Below are 15,012 nucleotides of genomic sequence, written 5' to 3' on the forward strand. Positions count from 1 at the left end.
TACGGCACTGTGAATTTCTTGGGCAAATAGGGCGAGCTGAGTTTCACATGATCTCTGTTTGCGGAATCCATGTTGGTTATGATGAAGGAGATTTGTATTATCTAAGAACGTCATAATACGAGAACACAAAACATGTTCCATTATTCTACAACAGATTGACGTAAGCGAAATAGGCCTATAATTATTCGCATCTGATTTATGACCCTTCTTGAAAATGGGAACGACCTGCGCTTTCTTCCAGTCGCTAGGTACTTTACGTTCTTCCAGCGATCTACGATAAATTGCTGATAGAAAGGGGGCAAGTTCTTTAGCATAATCACTGTAGAATCTTAAGGGTATCTCGTCTGGTCCGGATGCTTTTCCGCTACTAAGTGATAGCAGTTGTTTTTCAATTCCGATATCGTTTATTTCAATATTTTCCATTTTGGCGTCCGTGCGACGGCTGAAGTCAGGGACCGTGTTACGATTTTCCGCAGTGAAACAGTTTCGGAACACTGAATTCAGTATTTCTGCCTTTCTTCGGTCGTCCTCTGTTTCGGTGCCATCGTGGTCAACGAGTGACTGAATAGGGGATTTAGATCCGCTTACCGATTTTACATATGACCAAAACTTTTTAGGGTTCTTGTTTAGATTGTTTGCCAATGTTTTATGTTCGAATTCGTTGAATGCTTCTCTCATTGCTCTCTTTACGCTCTTTTTCGCTTCGTTCAGCTTTTCCTTATCAGCTATGATTCGACTACTCTTAAACCTATGATGAAGCTTTCTTTGTTTCCGTAGTACCTTTCGTACATGATTGTTATACCACGGTGGATCTTTCCCCTCGCTTTGGACCTTAGTCGGTACGAACTTATCTAAGGCGTACTGGACGATGTTTCTGAATTTTTTCCATTTTTGTTCCACATCCTCTTCCTCAGAAATGAACGTTTGATGGTGGTCACTCAGATATTCTGCGATTTGTGCCCTATCACTCTTGTTAAGCAAATATATTTTCCTTCCTTTCTTGGCATTTCTTATTACACTTGTAGTCATTGATGCAACCACTGACTTATGATCACTGATACCCTCTTCTACATTCACGGAGTCGAAAAGTTCCGGTCTATTTGTTGCTATGAGGTCTAAAACGTTAGCTTCACGAGTTGGTTCTCTAACTATCTGCCCGAAGTAATTCTCGGACAAGGCAGTCAGGATAATGTCACAAGAGTCTCTGTCCCTGGCTCCAGTTCTGATTGTGTGACTATCCCATTCTATACCTGGTAGATTGAAGTCTCCCCCTATTACAATAGTATGATCACGAAACTTCTTCACGACGTTCTGCAGGTTCTCTCTGAGGCGCTCAACTACTACGGTTGCTGATGCAGGTGGTCTATAGAAGCATCCGACTATCAAATCTGACCCACCTTTGATACTTAGCTTAACCCAGATTATTTCACATTCGCATTCGCTAATAACTTCACTGGATATTATTGAATTCTTTACTGCTATAAATACTCCTCCACCATTGGCGTTTATCCTATCCTTGCGGTATATATTCCATTCTGTGTCTAGGATTTCGTTACTGTTCACTTCCGGTTTTAACCAACTTTCCGTTCCTAATACTATATGCGCACTATTTCCTTCAATAAGAGATACTAATTCAGGAACCTTGCCCTGGATACTCCTGCAGTTTACCAATATTACGTTAACTTTTCCTGTTTTTGGTCTCTGAGGACGGACGTTCTTTATCAACGATGATAATGTCCTCTCTGGTAAGCCGTCAGGTATTTTATCGTTTCGCCCAGGGGGGGGGGGTCCCCTCTAACCTAAAAAAACCCCGTGTGCACGCCACACGTACTCTGCTACCCTAGTAGCTGCTTCCGGTGTGTAGTGCACGCCTGACCTGTCTAGGGGGGCCCTACAGTTCTCCACCCAATAACGGAGGTCGATGAATTTGCAACCATTATAGTCGCAGAGTCGTCTGAGCCTCTGGTTTAGACCCTCCACACGGCTCCAAACCAGAGGACCGCGATCGACTCTGGGCACTATGCTGCAGATATTAAGCTCAGCTTGCACTCCGCGTGCGATGCTGGTTGTCTTCACCAAATCAGCCAGCCGCCGGAAGGAACCAAGGATGGCCTCAGAACCCAAGCGGCAGGCGTCATTCGTTCCGACATGTGCTACTATCTGCAGCCGGTCACACCCAGTGCGTTCAATAGCTGCCGGAAGGGCCTCCTCCACATTACGGACGAGACCCCCCCGCAAGCACACCGAGTGCACACTGGCATTCTTCCCCGACCTACCCGCTATTTTCCTGAGGGGCTCCATAACCCACCTAACGTTGGAGCTCCCTATAACTAATAGGCCCGCCCTCTGTGACTGTCGGGACCTTGCCGGAGAATCGGCCACTGGCCCAACAGGCGAGGCATCCTGTGGTGGCTCGGAAACGATGTCATCACCACTAGGAAGCACCCCGTACCTGTTGGAAAGGGGTAAGGCAGCTGCCACGCGGCCAGATCCCACCTTCGCCTTTCGGCCAGGCACGCGCGAGCCCACCACTGTCCGCCATTCACCCTGGAGTGATGGCTGACCGGTAAGATGCTCACTGCCGGAAGACGCAGCGACATCAGGGGCTCCATGTGATTCCAAGGCCACCGAAGTAGGCATAGGTCTCACCACAGTTGCCCCAACGCCACTACGAGCCGACGCCTGCGCCTCGAGCTCGATGAGCCTAACAGGCAAAGCCTCCACCTGCCCCCGAAGAGTGGCCAATTCTCCTTGCGTCCGCTCACAACAACCAGTTTCTTTGTCCCTCATATTAGGAGTTACAATTAGTACCCATAATTCATACTACAGCCTTCGAGCAACGAAAAGTCACTTGCTTCGATTATTGTAAGCAGTCTTTTGAGAAAGACAGGGAAAAAATGCAAATCCAAACTCCGTGGGCTTTAATTTTATGTGAAAAATGAAATGTTTTTCTAAAAGCTTCTTGAGCAAGGGAAGCAGCTTTAATTCGTTTACATAAAGTTTTCCAGTAGCACAGCAGATATCTCAAGTTTCACATCTCCGCTTTCCTTGAACAAAATGTAGATGGAAAAAGATTCTTTGCGTGGCAAGGCAAAAGCGTCTGCCACAGACAATCCGCAGCAAAGAACTGTGAGAATGAGGCTGAGCAATGAACCAGAGCGTACTGAGGTTTACTAGAGGAGTGCTGTCACGGGCCACACATCTAGGTTAGTTTTTTTTCTTTTTTACTCTGTTTTGTTTGTGGCCTACAAACACGATCCACTCTATTTGAACATTAAATAAATCCAAATGGAGCAAGCATTGTAATTCTTCGGCGACGATAGGTAAAGTCTGATGATACCCTTATGATACGAAATCCGGTTAACTCAACAAATTAATCTTGTAGAACATAAGCAATCTGGTGCTTTCAAATAACTGTAATGTCGTTCTTCCAAGAACCGACGGAAGAATCAGCGAACTTGATTGGCAGAAGTAACTATATTTTTATGCGACATCTAGTGAGATGTCGTTGATAACGTAAAACTTTATTTATTGTTCTAGTACCAATGTATACTCCGTCACCAAATTACAGATAGAGGAACTGATACTGCAAACATGTCTGAAGCAGATTTTCGCCTCGGTGTCCAAAAACATAATTTCTACGTACTGCTCTCTTCTGATCTCTTGACCCTACAGGAGGCGAGTTGCTCTGGCTGGCAAGAGGCGGACCGCTATTACCAATCACTGCTATGCTTTCTCTGGTCTTCTAATCAACCCCCAAACTCCCCCCTCCCCCTCCTATTTTCTGGTCATAAAAATTAAAAGCACAAATGTTTGTGTTACTTCAACATGATATGACTTAAGTGGGTTCGCAAGACCTATACATAATACATTATATACAATCCAGTCAGATTAAGGTGACCAACGCGCACGGTCGACCTGCAATAACCACTCACAGACGGCAGGTGGCGCGTAACCATTCACTGAAGGCAGACAGCAGCACTGAGGGTATACAAAGCAAAGCATGTCGTGGGGACGCGGTACAATGCAGTCATTGTCGTAATGCGGAAAATGAGCTATTTATCTGACGTGCAAAAGGGCATGAGCATTGGTTTTCGGGTCAAATGTGCAGGCAGTTCCGAAACGGTTTGTATTCTGGTCGCGTGCTGCCAATGAGTACGAGCGAACAGACGTGCAACTGTTGAGCATCTGGCCGCCCAGATGAACCAAGGGCTACCAATAGGGTCTCCTCAACTACTACAGCTCCCTATGGGCCTCGGCAGCAGGCGCCTGGATCACCCATGCTGATTGCCGCTTGTCGGCGACGAAGATTGGAATTCTCATGCCGACACCGCAACTAGACTCTACCAAATGGCGACAGATGGTCCTTTTAGATAAATCACGTTTTATGTTCCATCGACTTGAAACTCTTGAATAACTCTACAATAATCCTACAATAATCACCGGAAGTGTCCAAACCGGAGGAGGGAGCGTTTGGGTCTAGGAAATGTTTTCGTGGCATTTCCTGGGTGATCTCATCATTCTGGAAGTGAGAATGAATCATCTCTCCTTGGTCACCATGTCCACTCTTATAAGTAGTTTGCTTTTCTTCGGGACGATGACATCTAGCACCAGGATAATACGTTGTGTCACCTTCCAGTTTACGGGCGTGGTTCGAAGAGCTTATCGTACACCCGAGGCCACCAAACTCCCCGAACTTACAACCAATCGAGGATCTGTGGGACCACCTCGATCGGCCTGCTCGCGCCGTGGATCCTCAGACGAGAAACCTAGCGCAGCTATCCTCGGCCCTGGAGTCAGCGTGGTTCCACATCCCTGTCGGTGTCTTCCAGAACCTCAATGATTCTCTTTCTGGACGTCTCGCAGAGTCCGCCCCGTAAAAGGTGGTTACTCAGGCTTTTAACAGATAGCCACATTAACGTGACTGATCAGTGTACAGGCACACCGAAGAAAAGGTCAATCGTTCCCTTAACAGAGCGGACCGGTCGCTTTGGTGCGCTACAGATGATGAATGTGGCTGAGCCGTGTCGGCCCTTTTCCGAGCTGTTATATCTTTGCGTACTGGCGCAATCCGTCACGCCACTGGGTGGCGTTTTGGTCCTCTTGTAGCTGGCTCTTTCGTTACAGGGGACTGGTGGAGGTTGTTGACAGACGTGGGACAGTGAGAGGGAGGAACCTGTGACGGACGGTGAGCGTGCCACTTCGGGGCCCGATCGGCAGTCGCAGTCCAAGTGGGCGGCTACTTTCCGTCTTGGTGTGGAGTGTTGGGATCTGCGCTGTTGCGCCCGATTGACTGTCTCAATTTGGGAGTTACCGTCTGCTGATGAGGGCATCGTGAACACGCTCATTTTGTCTGGTAATCGCCCGTCCTTCCTTATTTTGGGTAACGTATTTCTGTTAACGGATTTTTCGCTCATGTGCTCTGGTGCTGGACTTGCTCCCGTTGGGCCGATTTTGCCCGCTGTTCTCCCTACTCAAGCTACTAAATTCACCCCCGCCCCCTCTATGTGTGACATTTCTGAATGTATTTAAACTGTGTTTTCCTATTCATTGCAGTTTGTTCAGCGTTTCGGTGATCTTTATCATTATTGCTTGGCTGTGAAATTAATTTGGTTGTAATACGTTCCAGGGCATCACATACATTAGTGACCACTGAGGTCGAATATCGAGCCCGACCTATAAGGTGGCCAGTTCTTGCTTGCCCGACTTGTGCATCAATTATAACATCAGCCATCGTCGTGATAAGCAAATGCCAGCGGCCGGATGAATGTTGGCTCGTTTTCTGTACTCACGCTGGAAGGTCTTGGTGAGATCCAGCAGTAAAACACGTAATTTATTGTTTACTGTTCTATATTTTGTTACTACTGTGATCTTGTTCTTAGGTATTAGCGCTCAAGCATTTCTTGCTACTCTTAATTTTACGTAAGTACAGTACTGGGCATTAAAATTCCTACACCAAGAAGAAATGCAGATGATAAACGGGTATTCATTGGACAAATATATTATACTAGAACTGACATGTGATTACATTTTCACGCAATTTGGGTGCATAGTTCCTGAGAAATCAGTTCCCAGAACAACCACCTCTGACCGTAATAACGGCCTTGATACGCCTGGGCATTGAGTCAAACAGAGCTTGGATGGCGTGTACAGGTACAACTGCCCATGCAGCTTCAACACGATACCACAGTTCATCAAGAGTAGTGACTGGCGTATTGTGACTAGCTAGTTTGTCGGCCACCATTGACCAGACGTTTTCAATTGGTGAGAGATCTGGAGAATGTGCTGGCCAGGGCAGCAGTCGGACATTTTCTGTATCCAGAAAGGCCCGTACAGAATCTGCAAAATGCAGTCGTGCATTATCCTACTGAAATGTATGGTTTCGCAGGGATCGAATAGAGGGTAGAGCTACGGGTTGTAACACATCTGAAATGTAACGTCCACTGTTCAAAGTGCCGTCAATGCGAACAAGAGGTGATCGAGACGTGTAACCAATGGCACCCCATGCCATTACGACGGGTGATACGCCAGTATGACGATGACGAATAAACGCTTCCAATGTGCGATGTCGCCAAACACGGATGCGACCATCATGATGCTGTAAACAGAACCTGGATTCATCCGAAAAAATGACGTTTTGCCATTCGTGCACCCAGGTTCGTCGTTGAGTACACCATCGCAGGCGCTCCTGTCTGTGATGCAGCGTCAAGGGTAACCGCAGCCATGGTCTCCGAGCTGATAGTCCATGCTGCTGCCAACGTCGTAAACTGTTCGTGCTGATGGTGTTGTCTTGCAAACGTCCCCATCTGTTGACTCAGGGACCAAGACGTGGCTGCACGATCCGTTACAGCCACGAGCATAAGATGCCTGTCATCTCGACTGCTGGTGATACGAGGCCGTTGGGATCCAGCACGGGGTTCTGTATTACCCTCCTGAACACATCGATTCCATATTCTGCTAACAGTCATTGGATCTCGACCAACGCGAGCAGCAATGTCGCGATACGATAAACCGCAATCGTGATAAGCTACAATCCGACATTTATCAAAGTCGGAAACGTGATGGTACGCATTTCTCCTCCTTACACGAGGCATCACAACAACGTTTCACTAGGCAACGTCGGTCAACTGCTGTTTGTGTATGAGAAATCGGTTGGAAACTTTCCTCATGTCAGCACGTTGTAGGTGTCGCCACCGGCGCCAACCTTGTGTGAATGCTCTGAAAAACTAATCATTTGCATATCACAGCGTCTGTCGGTTAAATTTCACGTCTGTAGCACATCATGTTCGTTGTGTAGCATTTTTAATGGCCAGTAGTGTACGTTGTTTTCTTTGGGATCTTGTTAACTGTTGGCCGTTTAGTCAAATTAATTGTTATGTGTGGTCATTGCTATTAAACAGCTTAATCATCTTTGTTTTAACTATGCAATCATTGTAACAGATTTTGCTCGGTGTCTGTGGCGGTGTTTGCATTTTGTATTCTTGTCTCGGCCCTCGACAATTTGCTTATTTTGATACTTAGTGTCGCATGAAGCATATGTCTGTTTGTTTGCCCTCGGCTTCTCGAGTTGTTCGTAGCGTTGGAGCCGTTGGCCCTGGCTGGTGTTATCCACTACCCGCCGATTCACCGTGCGTGGCGAGTCCACGTAGGCTGTGTACATGTACGCAGCTTGGTGTTCCGCCTCCTGCCCTGCGGTAGCCATTGAGGCGGCGATGTCTCCTCGCTTGCTACGGCATCTCTGTATATGTTAAGTTCTTAATCTTTATGACATTCGGACTAAAGTTTAAATCAAATTTCCGCTACCCTAAGCCATTCTAGCCAATCCTTGCCTCCGCCAGCTCGGCCTTGTCTTGTTGTTTCTTAATTTGAAGGTCTTTCAAACCTTAATTGTGAATTGCTGTAAATTTGAAAATCATTGTTGCCTTTCTGTTCCAAAATTGACAGTGCCCAAAGGACACTCGGAATCCTTTATCGTAATCCTGGAATAGTAAATTTTAAAATATTGTACAATGCTGCATTTGTAAAATGTTGACTATTATTGCCATCATATTTGAAAAGTTGCTAATGTCAAAGGGCTCATCCAGTTTCTTGAAATGCTGAACCTGTAATTTTTTTTTTTTTTTTTTTTTAGAAAACAAGGTTTATCCTTCGGTTGGTAAACTGCTAGCGCCAAAAGCACCCTCAAGTTATTTTAATCGTAATCCTGAACTTGTAAAATTTTTCTAAATAAGGGCCAACTTCCTTATTTGAAGTTTACTATCTAATGAGTGGTTTTCTAACTTATGGTAATGCTGAAATGAAACTTCCTGGCAGATTAAAACTGTATGCTCGACCGAGACTCGAACTCGGGATCTTTGCCTTTCGCGGGCAAGTGCTCTACCAACTTTTTTTTCCCCTCTACCATCTTTTTTTTATTTTTTTATTTTTTTTAGACTGAAGCGCCTTTTTTTACGGAGAGTACATATATATATACACAAAGCAACAGTTCTTCAAGGTACCAGTTAAACATATACAAATGAGTGTTAGGTAAACAAATTGTTAGAATAACATTAATACAACAAAATATAACACATCCTGTTTTCTTTGTTTTTTTTAATAATTTGTATTGAACAAACTAAAAGTACATATACACTCCTGGAAATTGAAATAAGAACACCGTGAATTCATTGTCCCAGGAAGGGGAAACTTTATTGACACATTCCTGGGGTCAGATACATCACATGATCACACTGACAGAACCACAGGCACATAGACACAGGCAACAGAGCATGCACAATATCGGCACTAGTACAGTGTATATCCACCTTTCGCAGCAATGCAGGCTGCTATTCTCCCATGGAGACGATCGTAGAGATGCTGGATGTAGTCCTGTGGAACGGCTTGCCATGTCATTTCCACCTGGCGCCTCAGTTGGACCAGCGTTCGTGCTGGACGTGCAGACCGCGTGAGACGACGCTTCATCCAGTCCCAAATATGCTCAATGGGGGACAGATCCGGAGATCTTGATGGCCAGGGTAGTTGACTTACACCTTCTAGAGCACGTTGGGTGGCACGGGATACATGCGGACGTGCATTGTCCTGTTGGAACAGCAAGTTCCCTTGCCGGTCTAGGAATGGTAGAACGATGGGTTCGATGATGGTTTGGATGTACCGTGCACTATTCAGTGTCCCCTCGACGATCACCAGTGGTGTACGGCCAGTGTAGGAGATCGCTCCCCACACCATGATGCCGGGTGTTGGCCCTGTGTGCCTCGGTCGTATGCAGTCCTGATTGTGGCGCTCACCTGCACGGCGCCAAACACGCATACGACCATCATTGGCACCAAGGCAGAAGCGACTCTCATCGCTGAAGACGACACGTCTCCATTCGTCCCTCCATTCACGCCTGTCGCGACACCACTGGAGGCGGGCTACACGATGTTGGGGCGTGAGCGGAAGACGGCCTAACGGTGTGCGGGACCGTAGCCCAGCTTCATGGAGACGGTTGCGAATGGTCCTCGCCGATACCCCAGGAGCAACAGTGTCCCTGATTTGCTGGGAAGTGGCGGTGCGGTCGCCTACGGCACTGCGTAGGATCCTACGGTCTTGGCGTGCATCCGTGCGTCGCTGCGGTCCGGTCCCAGGTCGACGGGCACGTGCACCTTCCGCCGACCACTGGCGACAACATCGATGTACTGTGGAGACCTCACGCCCCACGTGTTGAGCAATTCGGCGGTACGTCCACCCGGCCTCCCGCATGCCCACTATACGCCCTCGCTCAAAGTCCGTCAACTGCACATACGGTTCACGTCCACGCTGTCGCGGCATGCTACCAGTGTTAAAGACTGCGATGGAGCTCCGTATGCCACGGCAAACTGGCTGACACTGACGGCGGCGGTGCACAAATGCTGCGCAGCTAGCGCCATTCGACGGCCAACACCGCGGTTCCTGGTGTGTCCGCTGTGCCGTGCGTGTGATCATTGCTTGTACAGCCCTCTCGCAGTGTCCGGAGCAAGTATGGTGGGTCTGACACACCGGTGTCAATGTGTTCTTTTATCCATTTCCAGGAGTGTATATTCACTATGCAAGAGTTCTTCAAGGTACCATTTAAACATATACAAATGACTGTTAGTTAAACAAAAAAATATTAAAAAGAAAAACATTAAATACAACAAAATATAACATATTTTGTCTTCTTCCTTTTTTTTGTTGTGTTTGGTCAATGCATGAGAACGTGGATAAGGGTGTTGCATCATGTGACAGGTAGGCATGGTACACCCCAACTTTGAGGGGGGTCAAGGAAGACGCTGCGGAGATAACCGGCAAAAGTTTGTCGGTAAGATGGTTTTCGGGTGAGGGTGCTATGCGCGATCACAACTTTGTACCAGAAGTCAATGACCGTATGCGGACCACTCTGAAAGAGGTATTCTAAAGCCTGTCCTCGAAACCAGATGAGGGCATGGTGCTTAGCAAGAGGGTAGTGAAATGTCTGGGGCAACAACAGGAAATCCGGGGTTACCGTCGTTGGCGGGGCACGGAGGTAAAAGCCCACGATTCGTTGGATGAGGAGCCATACGTTTTGTTTCAGGGGGCACGTAAGACGGTGCTCGTCGGTGTCTTCGAGCTGACAGTCAGGGCAGAGTGGGGAGGTGGCCAGTCCTATGCGATAAAGTCGACTATTAGTCGGGAATTTTCCATAGACTAAAATATACCAGAGTGCAGACACAGACGACGGTAAAAAGGGTGCATGCACACACCCCCAAACCGTGCGCCAGTGAATGTCAGGATGCTGTAGCACCATGGGGTCGCAAGGGTTGGACAGCATAAACAAACGATAATAATCTTTTGTACGGGGAGGACGGGTGACTGGAAGATCGGCCCGAACGTAGCTGAGTTCTATGAAACAATTGGCGACGTGGTACAATAATGGAGAAATAGGTGCCACATTGATCGGTGGATCGAGAGAAGCTGGTAGGAGGATATCTAAGAGACTGCGTGTTAAGGACGGGACCGGCCCCTGCCAGAGTCGCAACAGAGTGTGGACAGAGTGCAGAAGATCGTGCCCGCACGTTGACGAGTCCGAGGCCACCTTTTGCAAGAGACAGTGTTAGAGTGTTGTAGCGGACTTTGAAAAGTGCCCCTGCTGACACGAAATATCCAAAGGCTGATTGGATACGGCAGCCAAGGAGTAACGGCATTGGGAGGATCTGGGCGACGTGTACCATTTTAGGGGCGACATACATGTTGACATAGGACACACGTTGAAGTTGGTTTAAGTTACGGTGCACTTGACCGCGGACATGGTGCCGAATCGACTGCAAAAGCCGCCGGTAAGCCAGGGCCACTGTGCGGTGTGTGGAGCTCGTAAATTCGATACCTAAGTAACGAAGGGTGGCACTGACTAGGAGTGGGGTCGGCACCATAGCCGGGAGGCCGCGCCCAATGTGCATCATAGTCGATTTACGGACATTAAGAATGCTACCAGAAAGACGTCCATACTGGTGGATCCATAGGATGGCGTCATTGAGTTCCGTGGAGGAGCAGGTGAGAAAGAGGAGATCGTCCGCATAAGCCCTACAGTGAAAGATGTAGTCACGCAAAGTGAGGCCCTGCAGTCTAGAGGTAAGTCCAGTGATGAGGGGCTCAAGTGCAATGGCATATAGTAAAGTAGACATAGGGCATCCTTGACGGACAGAGCGGCGTATAGGAATCGGTCCTACAAGCCTCCCATTGACTTGTACCATCGAGACCGCGGGAAGTAGTAACCGGCGAATGGCATCGACAAAAAGTAATGGGAACCCCATACGTGTCGCCGCCATGAGGAGGAACGGGTGTCGAACGCGATCAAAGGCACTCGTGAAATCGACGGATACCAGTGCTGCACGAAGGCGACAAACCGACGCCAGTGCAATGAGGTCACGGCATTCTCCTAGGGCTGTTTGTAAGGTGGCCCCACAACCACGTGCAGTCTGCTCAGGTGAAAGGACCGTAGGTAAGACTGTGCGTATGCGCGCTGCTAAGAGGCGTGCATAGATTTTATAGTCTGCATTCAGTAGTGTAAGGGGGCGATATGCAGAGACATGAGACCCTCCCTTCGGTTTAGGCACAGGTAGAAGAATGCCAGTGACGAATTCAGTTGGAATTGGGAAGGACGGAGTAAAGAGTTCCTGAATCATTTCCGTCCAGCGAGGAAGCATTAACATGGTGAACGCCCGGTAAAACTCCACCGGGAGACCATCCGGTCCGAGTGATTTGTTCTTGGCCCCTTTGTTGATCGCATCTACCACCTCTTCTGCGGTGATTGTAGACATCATGGCCGTCGACTCCGCTACGGTGAGGGTCCGATCAGGGGAAGGACGGAGATCATCAGGAACGGGCGTCGCCATCGGTTCATCATCATAAAATTGGCGATAATGTTCAGCAAAGGCAGACACCACTGCCGCCTGTGTTGTGTGGTGAACACCATCGGAGGTCGTGATGTTGGGGACGAAAAGTCGACGTCGACGTCGACGACTATGGTCGGATGCGGCATGGATTGTGGATGGGGTTTCGTCGTGGAGGAGGTCTTGTCGTCGGGAACGCACCACGACACGATGCAGTCGTGCACGTTGAAGAGAGAGGAGACGAGCTTTAGTACGTTGTCGTTCCCTATGGGTGTCAGGTGATGGAGGGAGTGCATCGAGCTCACGGAGGACGTCGTAGTGAAAATTTGTGGTGTCTCGATGCCATGCTGCTGCTTCCTTGCTACATTGTATGAAGGCCTTTCTGATTGCAGGTTTGGCACATTTGAGCCACCAATGGAACGTGGATGTGTACTGCGGGAGGCGTCTTTCGCAAGACGCCCATGTAGTGGCAATACATTGTCGGCAGTGTGGATCATTAAGGAGGAAGGTATTAAGCTTCCAGTAACCTCTGCTGCGCCACACTGATTGAGGTGACAGAGCCAGGGAGCAAATGACGGCGCAGTGGTCCGAAAATGCAAGGGGCCATCGTTCAGCTTGGGCGACCTCATTGCCAAGGTGGGCAGAGACATAAAACCGGTCCAATCTGCTCGCAGAATGTGCTGTATAATGGGTAAAACCGGGGTATTGCCATGAATTTTCTCCCAAACGTCCACTAGATGAAAATCTTCTATTAAGGTGAGCAGCGCCGGGCATGGCGAATAACCAGGCATTTGATCCTGCGGATGGAGGACACAGTTGAAATCGCCTCCCATGATAAGGCGATCATAGCGTCCAGAAAACAGGGGCGCCACGTCATGTCCGAAGAAAGTGGACCGCTGCCGACGGTTCGTGCAGCCAGACGGAGCGTAGATATTGATGACGCGCGGGTCGAAGATGGTAACAGCCATGCCTCTTCCACAGGGAAGGATTGTCGTGTCCTGGAGTGGGATTCCTTCGCGTATGTAGAAAGCCACTCCACGCCCTGAGTGATCACATGTGGACGTGTATGAGTCGTAGCCGTAGACTGGTGGTAGTGTGGCAACGCGTACATAGGAGTTGCAGCTTGGGTGCAGGCCGATCACGTTGATGTTCAGTGTGGCAAACCGGTACGTTTGTTTCAGTGGTGGTGGACGCGCATCTACCATCACCAAGGGAAGTAAGAGGAGGGCACCGACAGGAAGTCCCGTCCCATCAGCTGGAGTGCCTCGCTTTTAATGTTAACAGGCAGCCTTGTCCGGCGGAGGCAACTCATCCGGAGGAGGGGGCGTATCTTCGTCAATGTCGTCGGCCCATGCTCCTGTGCCGTGGGTCTGTCCAATGTCCATGGGAATTGCGTCGTGGTGAGAGAGATCTGGAGTTGTCGGCGGGGAGACAGGCGTCTCAACCGGCGCACCGATCGTTACATTGTGCGTGGCGACCTCCATAGTGGTCCCGTCCTGCGAAACGTCTTGTTCATCGTGAAAGTTGTCTGCCGACCTCTGTGTGGAAATGTCGGCTGGTTGGGTGTCGTCTTCGTCGTCGCGGGTGGCGACGCTTTGAGAGCCCGTGGGTGAACGGCGACGGCGTTTGCGCCTACGTGGCGAGCGTTGTTTGCGCACGTGTTCCTCAGTGTCGGACGACGGCCAGGAGGAGCGTCGACCTGGTTCGAAGGCATCGGTGGGTACAATGAAATTGTCAAACAGGTGTTGTGAAGAAGTACTATTCTCCTCAGCGTCCGGTGCGGGAGCCTGTTCGGCGGCAAGGTTGTCAGGTGGGACGTCCGCACCGTCCATAGGTGACTGGGACGGTGGGACGTGCCGATCGGAAGGACCGGGCGACGGACTGGACGAAACTGTAGACGTGGCGAGAGCCGCTGCGTAAGTCACTGGTAGGGCGGTCATCGTGGGTGTGACGGACGCTTCCGACAACGGGAGCTGCGTGACACGTCGTTGAATGCATTTAGACCGTAGGTGACCTTCTTTCCCGCAACCGGAACAGGTCCGAGGTTGGCCGTCGTACATTATAATGGCACGGCAGCCTCCGATACGTTGATAGGAAGGCACGTGTTTCTGCAACTCGATGCGGACCTGTCGAACACCGTTTAAAACGGGATAGGTTTGAAATTGTACCCATCGTTCGGCAACATGTTCCAGAACGTTGCCATAGGGACGGAGCGCCTCGATGACGACGTCTGCAGGTAGTTCGAACGGCAGTTCGAAGATCCTTATCGTCCGTGTGCCGAGACCTGCGTGATCGACGGTAACGGGTCCGACGTTGCCGTCGGAATGACAGAAGCGCAGTCCACGTTTTGGCTCTTGAAGCACCTTGTCGCACGCCGCATCGTTGATCATTTTGACGTAGACGGTACTGCTAACTATGGACAAGTGGATACCAATTACTCGTAGATCCGTTGGTGGAATTTTAACTTCATCGCGAATAAATCGTTCTACCTCCAGGGCCTTGGGTCGGGCGAAGTCGGAACAAAAGTTGAAACGTAATGTTTTCTTCCGATAGTTGTGCGCCATGGTGGTCTAGATGGGAAAACGCCACTTACAGCGGCCGAAGTAAACACAAACACACCGCGCACGCCTCGCCCGCAGCGCTCTGGCGC

Source organism: Schistocerca cancellata, chromosome 6, assembly GCF_023864275.1.
Source record: "Schistocerca cancellata isolate TAMUIC-IGC-003103 chromosome 6, iqSchCanc2.1, whole genome shotgun sequence".
In the NCBI taxonomy this organism is placed as follows: domain Eukaryota; kingdom Metazoa; phylum Arthropoda; class Insecta; order Orthoptera; family Acrididae; genus Schistocerca; species Schistocerca cancellata.